The sequence below is a fragment of the Vombatus ursinus genome, unplaced genomic scaffold (assembly GCF_900497805.2).
Source record: "Vombatus ursinus unplaced genomic scaffold, bare-nosed wombat genome assembly UNPS02014821.1, whole genome shotgun sequence".
In the NCBI taxonomy this organism is placed as follows: domain Eukaryota; kingdom Metazoa; phylum Chordata; class Mammalia; order Diprotodontia; family Vombatidae; genus Vombatus; species Vombatus ursinus.
Window position 1 is genome coordinate 24,011,371 of NW_020954599.1, and position 12,639 is coordinate 24,024,009.

The 12,639-nt window shown below is 33.8% G+C and overlaps 1 pseudogene; it reads left to right on the forward strand.

Annotated features, from left to right (window-relative positions):
• Positions 1-10,775: 10,775 nt before the first annotated feature.
• Positions 10,776-11,180, forward strand: LOC114024393 (annotated as a pseudogene).
• Positions 11,181-12,639: the final 1,459 nt, after the last annotated feature.

Sequence of the window (12,639 nt, forward strand, 5' to 3'; positions counted from 1 at the left end):
ACTGTGGTTTTTGGTCTTTTCCTTTGTCCTTTTCAATTTCAGATGCAGGGATAGATATCACTAACCTGAGAGATTAAAGCATGGAATACTCAGAGTCCAGGATTGTAAGGCAAATATTACAGCCAGTCCAAAAGAGAAACCCTGAGAAGTAAAGTTCTGGAATGCAAGCCCAGTGGGGCTTTTGAGTTGAACTGGTGCAACTAATTTCATGTATAAACTGAGATATACCATGAATCTAGTCTGTCTCCCCAGCTAAAGACGTGTACTTCTATTAGGATTTTGCTACCAAGATTTTGAGGAAATATTTCTATGTATGCTTTTGCTATATTTTTGAAGCAAATATTCCCTTGTAAAAATAAATCTATTATTAAGTTATTAGATTGAATTGGGGTTCTAATTAGAGTGCCACTAAAAATGGTGGGAACATAGTCGCTGGAAGATAAAGCTAATGACAGTTTAAAAAGACAATGCCCCACTACAACTTAACTCAGAACTCAGTAGACCTGACTCTCATCAGGTATGGTCAGAGCAAAACCATATTACATACATACAGAGTAATTTGATCATAATCTCTTAGTGAAGGCACTTGCAGTGTGGGGAGAGTAGAGAAGGAGAGAAGAATTAAGGGAATAACAGGAAAGACCTATTGTAGAAGGTGAGATTTGAGCTATGTCTTGATGAAAGCCATAGAAATCTCAGGAAAAATCTACATTATAGCTATTTCATGATAAAGAAAATCTTGTTGGATACTATTAATTACAGGAAAAGATTATGAGCTATATCCACTTCTCAAGTGAAGTATACTGACCATTTTACATTAAAACTGGATTCTACACTTCCACTTTTTGCATCTCGCTGCCCCACCAAACATGTGTGCATGCAAGCATGGGCACATACATACATACATACATACATACATACATACATACACACATGCATGCATACATGCATACACACAGAGAGCTGACATCCACCTCCCCATTCCCCATCCCCTCCTCTAGGCTGTGAAAATGGTAATGACATAGAGACTATTGCCTTGGAGGGAGAAAGTCATATAAAGTCTATGTTTAGTAGCTAGAAGAGACCTAAAAGCATTCTGATTCAATGTCATGCAATTTTCATGGTGTCTTTAAAATTAACTGATGCCATTGAAAGAAACTAAATTATTGCAAAAGCCCTGCACCTGCTCACAGCAGGAGCTTTATCCAAAACTGTCCTGCTCTCTCTAGATGTAGAACAAGCAAGGTTTCACTGTATTGACTTTCATTAACTTTGTCAAGGTAATTCTGGACTTTTAATTTTTGACCAAGTTGAATATTTTTTTTTTCTTTTTGAAGGCATGAGATTAGATTTAATAGGAATGTAATACAGGGTTACATAAGACAAATTAATGCTGAGATTATGGAGGAAATCCTCAAGTTATAAGGGGTTAATCAGTAGAACTGAGCAAATGTAATATTGTTCCACAATGAAATCAAGATTTTGAGGTAAAGTAAATTCATATCAATCATACATTATATATATGCATATATAAGACATATATATGTATATGAACACATACATATGTATATATACATACATGCATATGTATATGTGTATTTACAGAAACACATATATACATATTCAAGTTGTTTTTAGCTTGAACACTGCCAGAAAGTATTGTCTTCTAGTCTTTTAATCAATGTTACTATTCTTGGTGGTTATTGTTAACATACATGAGAATGGAAATGGGAACTGAATATAAAGCTCTCCACTTAAGATTAAATTAAGCTTTTCCTAAACTATATTTTATATGTCTATCTAATGTCCATTCCTGAGGGAAATTTGTCCTTCCCTCACAATATTTAACAAATGTCATCCTTCTTCCCCCAGAAGTTTTAGGGTGTAGAATGTACGGTCTCTGAAATCCTAGACTTTTTTCATATTTTCTTGTATATAGTAAGCATTTAATAAATGTTTGTTAGATTGAATTGGACTGCATAACAGTATGTTCAAGTAATCATATATTTTCCTCTAATAATTTCTTAGTTAATACACTTTCCATAACTTTATAAACTAGTTACAGTCAAATAACCTTCTCTTAGAATTTTTTTGTATACCCAGTGATGTTTATCAGAGCTATAACACAACAGTACCTAATAAATAGTTGTTGGTTGATTAAGCAGAGGTAATTTAAGGTTATTATTCAAACTTTAAACATTTTTCAATCAAACATACAAGCAAAAAAAATATATCTATTTTGTATCAATCACTGTGTTAGTCACTGGGCATACAAAGACAAGTGTGAAACAGATACTGAAGACAGGGAGATTAAATTTTAGGGAGGTAGAAAAGACATTCCATATATATATATATATATATATGTGTGTGTGTGTGTGTGTGTGTGTATGTATGTATATACATGTATATACATGTGTATATATATATATATAAACATGATATGTACAAATACAAAATACATAAAATCAACACATGCAATAGATTTATAAATTCTTATGTACTGGACTGGATGCAAGGTATTGGGAATACAAAAACAAATAAAATAATCTCTGTTTTCAAAGAGTTCAGCCAAGATTGTTAAATAAAAAGTAGTTAAGAATGGAATATACTAGCAGAAAAAAAGCTCAGGAAAGGGTTTGTGCAGAAAATGTGGAACTTATGTTCAGTCTTGAAAAAGTAAGGAATTCTCTGACACAGAGTCAGGGAGGGAGTGAAGAATGGAAAGTTCTCCAGTTCCAAAGATATTGAAACTGGTTATGGAGTTTCATGTTTGAAGAACAGTAGGCGGGTTAGTTTTGCTGGTCAGTAGAGTCAGGGATGGAGAATAATATATAGTGAAACTAGAAAAGTAAGTTGAGACCAGGGTCTGAAAGGCTTTAAAAATCAAATAGAGGATAAATATTATAAGTTGGGAGCATTAGAGGACCACTGGAGCATACATAATGAAGGGGTATCTTTGCTTCAGAAAATTCATTTTAGCTTTATGCATATGATAGATTTACAGAAGTGGGAAATGAGTCAATGAGTAGGTTATTGATGTACTCTAAGGAGAAGTGATGAGGTTCTGAACTAAGGTAGTAGCTGTGTGACTAGGGAAGAAGGGAAGTTTGTGAAAGCTAGTGTCCAGGTAGAAATGTCAACACTTACCTAAGTAAAGGTAAAGAGTTAAGATGCCAGAGTTGTGAACCTTGTGAGGATGCTAGTGACCTTGAAAGAAATAGGGAGATGGACTGAGGTTCAGAAGAAAAGAAAATGTATTCTGTTTCAGGTATGTTGGGTTGGAAATATCTATAGGGCATCCACTATTCTCCAGCAACTGTGTGAAAAACACAGCGGAATTTCTATTTTACAGATATGGGAAAACGATTCATTTAAAACCAAAAAAAAAAACTATAAGAAACTAAAACTCAAAAAAGTTAATTGATTTATTTTGTCCTTAGACAAATAGACTGGGAATATCAGAGGTGGACTCAAACCTAGTGTGTCTGGCTTTGAGTTGAGCATTGGTTCCATTTCACTTTTCCTACATTTACATGTGTAAACATGAGATGGGAGAGAAAGAAAAAAAAAGTATGTACTTCAAAAAAAGTTAAAACCTTAAGTCAGTGGGCTTATCTGCCATGGTTCTCCATTTGAACTTCCATGAAAAAGGGAAATAACATTTTCTTGAAATCATTGTTTGATTCATCAAAGTTGAAATTCATTTTTGGAATCCATATTTCATAATTCTCCAAATGATTTTAATAACTGTTGCATATTAGGTCAAAGTCTCTCAACTAAAATTTCTAGGTCAAAGTGCTAGATTAAAGTCACCTGAAAGGAAAAACTTTTAATGCTGAAATGAGTATGGCAGTTTGCATGAGTGTATGTGGATGGTTGTTAAGGTGTAGGAAAGGATTGTGAAAAAGAGATTTGAAAATAGTAACTAGTGTTAATTACCATAAATTCTGTGGAAATTAGTCTTTTTTAATACTAAGTTATAAATCTAGAAATCCTGCATACTGATCTTGAATTTATTTTGTGGCTGTCAAAAGCTAGAAGCAAAATAATTGCCTATTGATTTAGTAATATCACTACAAATTATAGGAGACATATGTAAGGAAATATTATAGCAGAACAAGAAAAAATGATTTTGGGGAAAATAGAGAAATGTGGGAAGACATGAACTGAAGCAGAGTGAAACAAATAAAATGGAGAAAAAATTCAAATTAATAAGATCACACATCCATTTGAATATATATATATATTTGCATACATATTCATATATGTCTGTACACATAAGTATATGTATTAGTGAATACATAGGCATGTGTTCTGCTAATTTTTATTCTATTAATGTTCTTTTCTAAAAATGCTTTCATAACATTGATGCTTTGGATGATCTGTGGTCTCAATAGCATCATCATTCTACTAGTATAGAATGGAAACCTTTTATATGTTTTCATTCTGTGCAGTTTTTGTCTCTGTATTCTCATACATCTTCTATTGATAATCTACACAATTTTCTGGAAGCAATGCTCTAGATCTAAAAAAAAATGTAGGTAGAAATAGAGCTTGTAATCTGAGGTTCATCTCTCAACCCACATTCTTATTACATCAATAGCACATTGACCTAACAAACATCTTTCTTTGGGACTGTATACTATTTTGGTAACATCTTTTACACCACTTTTTTATGCTCTGTCTTTTATTGGTATTATAATGCAGACAATTTACATTCAGCATGAATATCATCTTTGGCCTTTGGGTGACCTACTAATTTAATTCCAGAGACTATGGAATTCATATATAAATAGCATTTCCAAAGAAATATTGGAAATAAACTAATTAGGCCTTCTTTCAGGGGAAAATCTTGGGATCACTAATAGCACTGGGAGAATTTCTCCAATACCATCTAACCTACTCTTCCATCACTTCTGACCCAATTAATTGCTCAACCTCAATGTCTTTCTAAGATGTATGTATGAATAAGTCAGTTCTATGGGCTAGACTTTCCATTTCATATCGACAGAAACCCTTCAGTGATTTGTTTGTTTTTCTTTTCTTATAGAAAAAGCCTGCACTATTTTAGTTGTTATATACCATATTTAACAATCAATTGAAATTTCTGAATTTTGGCAAAATTCCCACAATATTATTCACAAATAGTAATATCTAACACGTACAAACATACATATACACATATTCATATATATGTGTATGTATGTGTATATGTATATATATATGTGTGTGTGTATATATATATATATATATATATATATATATATATATATATATATACTCCAATTGCTATTTCATACTGGGAAATATTCCATGACAATAACAGACACTTTACCTTTGGGTAACACAACTCTCATCATTCTATGTCTCATTTTGTATTTCTGATAAGGGGATCATCAAACAATCTCATATGGTAAGTTGTCCTTTAATAGAATGTGACTTTATAAGAAGAAGAGTAAAGAAATGGTGCATTCTAAGCCCAGGAGTCAGTTTATACAGTTTTACAAATTGTATAGTCATTAAAAAAAATTCCTCTCTTTATCTGAGGGTTGAATTAGTCTGTGTGTAGGGATATGCAGGAATAAGTTTGTCCTTGCTAATGCAAATCAATCATACATTTTTCAATGTAATCATTCACATCTTAAAAATCAGAAATATTACAAATCAAGGCTTACTTGTTATTTTTATTGTATAGATTTTAAAAATGATGGTGATATTATACTTAACAATGTTCTGAGTATACATTTTTTCCGAGTCAGTTGCTATGTGTTCACCAGCACATGCCTGTTTATATCGTATATACCCACTGAATACAAGTCAAATAATAATATTTTAGAACATTTTGGCATCTGATTTAATAAGCATATGTAAAATTGAGAAGACAAACAGAATAATTTAGAGTTAGAAATGACCTCATCTTATGAATATAGAAATGAAAATCAAACAGTACAAAGTGTCTAAACATATATGGTCAGTACATGCAAGAGAAGGGATTCAAATTCAGTTCCTTTGATTGCAAATTCAGCAAGCATTTTTTCCAAGATTTATTTTTTGTTTCTAGAAAATTTTTAATTATTCATAATTAGTCTCTGCCACAAGCAACCATAGTTTTTTTTCCCTTTTAATCTGTTAGTTCAAATGCAGGTATTTCACATATTTTCCCTTGCTAGAGAATAAAAAGAATTTGTCTTCTTAAAATGGAAAAAAAAATAACATAACACATCAGGTCTGACATTAAAGAGGAAGACAATATATCAATTTCATGAACAAAAAGTTAGCACAAGTCATGCTAATATGGTTTCTTATTTTTTTTGTTTTCAACACTACAATTTGTAGCTAAATATTCAAATTTTACTGAGTTTTACTAACTTCATACTTTTATGATAAGTGATTTTTCATATATATTTCAGAAATTTGGGTGGGGAAATAAAATTCAGTCTCTTCTCTGTTCTTTCGTTAGGATTAAGCTTTCATTACAATTAGATTTGGAGTTAAAGTTTAGGGTTGGAGTTGTGGTTAGAATAGTCTCAGACACTTCTGGGGCAAGTCACTTAGCTCTGTTTGCCTCAGTTCCCTCATCTGTAAAATGAGCAGGAGAAGGAAATGGCAAATGACTCCAGAATCTTTGCCAAGAAAACCCCAAAAGGGGCCATGAAGTGTTGGACATGACTGAAAATGACTAAACAACAACAACAAAGCAATCAGTTGATAGAGTGAGATTAGAAATTAGCAAAAAAGTTTTTTAAAAAATTAGTGATGATAGAGGAGGCAATCTGCTAGAGAAGACCCAATGGAGTGGGATCACTTCTACATGTAGAAAGGATGGCAAGGAAAGAGATATCTCTTTATGTAAAACAGATGAAGGAAGAGATAGAAGCATGGATTCATTTCCCACCTCTCACCATAAGGTTGAGTTTTATATTTAAAATAATGTTATTATCAGTATCCTATTAAAAAAAATACCCTCCTGTTTTCCAGTATATGCATGCTTCACTTGTTTTCTTCTTCCCTGTCTTCCTTCCTCCTTTCTATTATTTATATAGAATCACCAGGATGATATTAAAAGACATTATTATTTGTCTCCTGATAATGCATTTTTATTGTTTTTAATGAACAAGAATCATGCCTTTCTTCAGAATTTATAGAATAATCAAATAGCTAACCACAATGAACATTAAAAATCTGCACATAGTTGCACAAACTCCCTAAGTAGACACTATATTTCAGGAATTCCCTCTGACTGGGAAGGCCCTAAAAGGAAGCTGTCTGTTTTGTTTTTAATGAACATTGGCTAAAAGAGCTTTTCTCATTTTTTCCCTAGTGTGGCCATAATTGATACCTTCATCTTGAATCAAAGGAATAGTATTATGCAATTAAATGACATCAAGTTCTGTTATAGTGAAATCAATGAACCCATTAATCCCACCAAACTCCCCTGAATACAGGCTATTTCTAAAAGGATATAACATTGTAATGTGACTTTCAGATGAGGTAAGTCACTAAAGGTTTTAGTGTTTTAAGAAAACTGAAAGCTTCTTCTATTCCTAATTAAAATTGTATTCACATTTTAAAGTGCTTATGTTGTTTGGGTATATCCAAGTGTCTGTGAAGGGTATTGTAAGGAAAGTGATGAGAGAAAGGAAGAGAAAGACAGAGAGAAGGGAGAATATAAATCTAAGGCATGGGTTTCCAACCAGAGCTCCATTTAAGCACAGAATGCTTGGACATGTAGATTGAATTAATCAATTAATCAAAAGTGAAAATTAAGGTTTTACAAGCCTTTAATTAATTTAAAAGGACTTTGAGCAATTAGATAAAAATCATGTGAAGCTACACAAAGAAGTTACTGGAAGTTAGAAAGACCTGTGTTAAAGTCCTCCCTGGCATAAGTACTGATTTATAACCCTAGGGAAATTATTCTGACCCTCAATGGCCCTGACAACCAGAAGATTATAAATTGAAGTTCTACATGTTGCATAGAGCTTCTTGGAAGCTGCTTTACTTGAAGAATACCAATGAAATCACGAGTACAAAAAACAAACAAACAGAGTACTAAGTTAGATGCTGGGTGAGATAGACTAAATAAAATGTAGTCTCTATAATCAGTAAAGTTATGGTCTAGTAGGTGGATATGACACATAAGCAGATTAAGTGCAAAAACTCAAATGTGACAAGATCATTAGGAGGGCATGAGCAAAATGCAATGTAAATACATACCAAGCAAAACTTCATGACACAGGTAGCACATGCTATTGGCTTCAAAAGATGTGAAGAATTCGGAGCAGCTAGGTGGCTCAGTGGATAGAACACTGGCCCTGGAGTCAGGAGGACCTGAGCTCAAATCCAGCCTCAGACACATAACACTTACTAGTTGTGTGACTCTGGGTAAGACACTTAACTCTAATTGCCTCACCAAAAAAAAAAAAAAAAAAGTGTGAAGAATTTAAACAAAGGGAAATGAAAATGAGAATAGCATTTCAATGTAAAGGAAACCATGTTTGTTGAATGCATGAGAAAAGGAAATACACCAAACATATTTCTATTTGGTTGGAGCATGAAAGAAATATTCAGAAAAAATAGGGAAGTTGTGGAAGACATTACAGAGGGCTTCCCATTTAGGAGGCAATTGTTTTGATGACTCAGGGACACACAGCTATTATATATCTGAAGAGAGATTTGAACTCAGAGCTCTCTGATACCCAAGTCCATCATTATATTCTCTATACAATCTAGTTGCCCAATAAAGATAATCAATGTAGAACTTGGAGTAAAAGGAAAAATTCCTCAACTAGCAGAATTGTTGTAAGGAGCAAAGGCCATTCATATAAAGCACTATAAAACTTCCACCTCTCATCATTGTTATTTTTCTTTCCATTTTATAAAAGAGGGAAAAGAAGTTCAAAGTATTGAAGTGATTTGCCAAAGGACACATAACATAAAATTAAGTAATATCTCACAAAAGGCTTTAGCACAGAATCTGAAACATAGTAAGTACTATATAAATATTTATTACAAAAAACATATCTCATTAGATCACACCATCTTGTAAGAACTGAAAACATATAAACTCCCAGAACTAGATTTGAAAACAGCAGTATAGAAAATCTTAGGCTTTGGACAGTGTCCCCTCCATTCAGATAACAGAGCTCAACTTTATCATAAAGTTAGAAGTCATGAAACAGGCTAGAAAAATGAGGAAACAACAATAATAAAAAAAAACTTGACCATAAAGTTATTATAGGGAAAGGAAAGATTAAAAAAAAAAACATACAGAAAAAGAAAACAAAGTCAAAACAACTGCATCCCAAAAACTCAAAGGAAAATGTGAATTGGTCTTAGGCCCAAAAAAGAATACTTTGCTCATGAGCAGGCTGAGCCAATATAATAAAAATGATAATTCTACCTAAATTAATTTAGTTATTCAGTGCCATGCCAATCAAACTACTACACAAATTTTGTAGAGCTAGAAAAAGTGATAACAAAATTCATCTGAAACAACAAAAGATCAATGAAAAAATAAGTCAATGAAATCAATGAAAAAAATGCAAAGGAAAGTGGTCTAGCTAGAGCAAATCTCAAACTATATTATAAAGCAGTCATTATCAAAACAATCTGGAACTGTCTAAGAAATAAAGTAATGGAGCAGTGGAATATATTAGGTACCAATACATTATAGTAGATGATTACACTAATCTAGTACAGGATAAAGACAAAGATCCAAGCTTTTGAAAAAAAAATCATTATTTGACAAAAACTGTTGAAAAAAACTGAAAAACAGTATGGCAGAAACTAGGTAAAGACCAGTATTTCACAGTGTATATCAAGATAAAGTCAAAATGGGTATAAGATTTATGCATAAAGGGTGATATCATAAAGCAAATAAGGAGAGCATGGCATAGTTTATCTGTCAGATCTATGCATAAGGGAAGAATTTAGGACTAAGTAAGATATAGTTGGTTTTTTTTAATTTAATAAAAAGATGATATTTAATAATAATCTTTTAAACAATATTTATAACACATACAAACATTTATGCAATGAATATTAATAAATATAAACATATTTATAATAAAATAATTTAATTTAACAAATAAAATAATATATAAATAATAATATAATAATATCAAAAATATTTTATTATGCAAAATTGAAAAGTTTTGCACAAATAAAACCCAACAAAATTATAAGGAAAGCAGAAAATGAGATTTTTTTTTTGCAAAAAGTAACTTTGATTAAGGTCTCATTTCTCAAATATATAGAGAAGTGAATCAAATTTATAAGAATACAAATTATTCCTCAATTGATAAAGGATTAAAGGATATGAATAAGCACTTTTCAGAGAAAGGAATCAATATATAATACTGTCTACAGTAATTTGGGCGGGGGAGAGCTCTAAATCACTATTAGTTAGAGAAATGCAAATTAAAACAGTCTGTGATACCATTTCACGCTGGCTAATATGCCACAAAAGAAAAAAAAAAGGAAAATGGTAAATTTTGGAGAAGATGTGAGAAAACTATGACAAAAATGCATTGTTGATGGAGTTGTGACTTGATCCAACCATTCTAGAGAGCAATTAGTAATTTGCTGATGTCCATTCTTAAACATGTACTGTGGCCGCCAGGGCAGGCAGGCTGGAAGCCGCGTCTCCCTCCTCTCTCCCGCGCTCTCGCCTGGGGAAAAGCTCGGACCTGGCGTTGGGAGGCCTCGCGGAGGGGGAGGGGTCCCGGCCACTGGGTTGAAGACCTCCACCCCCGACCCTTCCTCCTGCCCGCATGGGTGTGTGCCCCCTCCAGGCTGGCGGGAAGGCTGGGAAGGACTCAGGAAAGGCTAAGACAAAGGCGGTTTCCCGCTCACAGAGGGCTGGCTTGCAGTTCCCAGTGGGCCATATTCATCTGCATCTGAAGTCCCAGAGAAGGAGCCCCTGGAGCGTGGAAGCACCCGCTGCTGTGTACAATGCGGCCGTCCTGGAACACCTAATTGTAGAGGTTCTTGAACTGGCAGGAAATGCATCAAAAGACTTAAAGGTGAAGCTCATTACTCTTAGCCACTTGCAGCTTGCCGTTCTGGGGGATAAAGAATTGGACTCTCTTATTAAGGCAACAATTGCTGGTAGTGGTGTGATTCCACACATCCACAAATCTCTGATTGGAAAGAAAGGATAACAGAAGACTGTTTAAAGGATGCCCGGATTCCATGTTATCTCAGACTCTACTCTCAACAACTGTCCAGTGTTGGTGATTTCCAGTGGACTGTATCTCTGTGAAAACAACAATTTTGCCTTTTTATAATTCTGTTTTAAGTTGGAAGCTTTCTTAGCTTTCCAGCCAACCAAATTTCTGCATTGAAGTCTTAACCATATTTAAGTGTTACTGTGGCTTTAAAGAAACTATTGATTCTGAAGTAGTGGTTTTTGATTGAGTTGACTGTTTTTAAAAATCTGTTTAGATATTAATTGTAATGCAGAAGTTATAGTAACAAACATTTGGTTTTGTACAGACTTTTATTTCCACTCTGGTGGATAAGTTCAATAAAGGTCATATGCAAAACAAAAACAAGAATAAAAAAAAAATGAAACAAAACAAACAAAAAAAATGTGCTATTTAAGTAGAAAAAAGTCAGATAACTGTTGTGATTTGGTCACCTAGAAATATATGTCATTATTTTTGTTCAGTCTTTTTTTTTTTATGTCCAGCTCTTTATGACCCTGTGGATCATCCTGTCCATGGGGTTTTGTTGGCAAAGATGCTGGAGTGGTTTGCTATTTCCTTTTCCAGTGCACTTAGGCAAACCAAAGTTAAGGGAATTGCCCCGGATCACATGGTTAGTGTCTTGGGTTACATTTGAACCCAGGTCTTTCTAACTCCAGATACACCACTCCTTCCACTGAGCCATCTAGTAGACTACATACATATTTGTTACACAACCTCAATTGGACTCTCATTATTGCTATATTATACCTTTCTTAGCAACTCGCTATCCCACTCGCCACAGCAGCTCTATCACACCTTTTCATCTCGCTTAAATTCCCTACTCCCCTATGAGTTGAAAATCTTGCTCTGTATTTCACAGAAAAATTGAGGTTATTTGTCATGAGCTGCCTGCTTTGTTTTCTCCTCTTCATCATCTCATGTCCCTCAGATTCCTGCTACCGCTATCTCCTCCTTGATCTCTGTCTCACACAGAGGTAACTTTACTCATTATCAAGGTACCTACCTACACAAGAGATCCCATTCCATCCCATCTCCTCCAACAACTTCCCCCATCTGTCATAACCATTCTGTAATTTATTTTCAATCTCTCTATTTCTACTGGCTCCTTCTCATCATTCTACAAATATGCCTATGTCTACTCCATTGAAAAGGAAAACAAACAAACAAAACACCTCTCTTAATCCTTTTGTCCTTGCTATCATCCTCTATCTCATCTGCCTTTTGTGGCCAAACTCCTTGAAAAGAGCTTCTCCAATAGGTGCCTCCACTTTATTTTTTCTCATTCACTTCTTACCCCATACAATGTAATTTCTGATTATTCCATTGAAACTTCTTTCTTGGGGCAACTAGGTGGCACAGTGGATAGAGTACCAGCCCTGAAGTCAGGAGGGCCTGAGTTCAAATCTGGCCTCAGACCAAACACTTA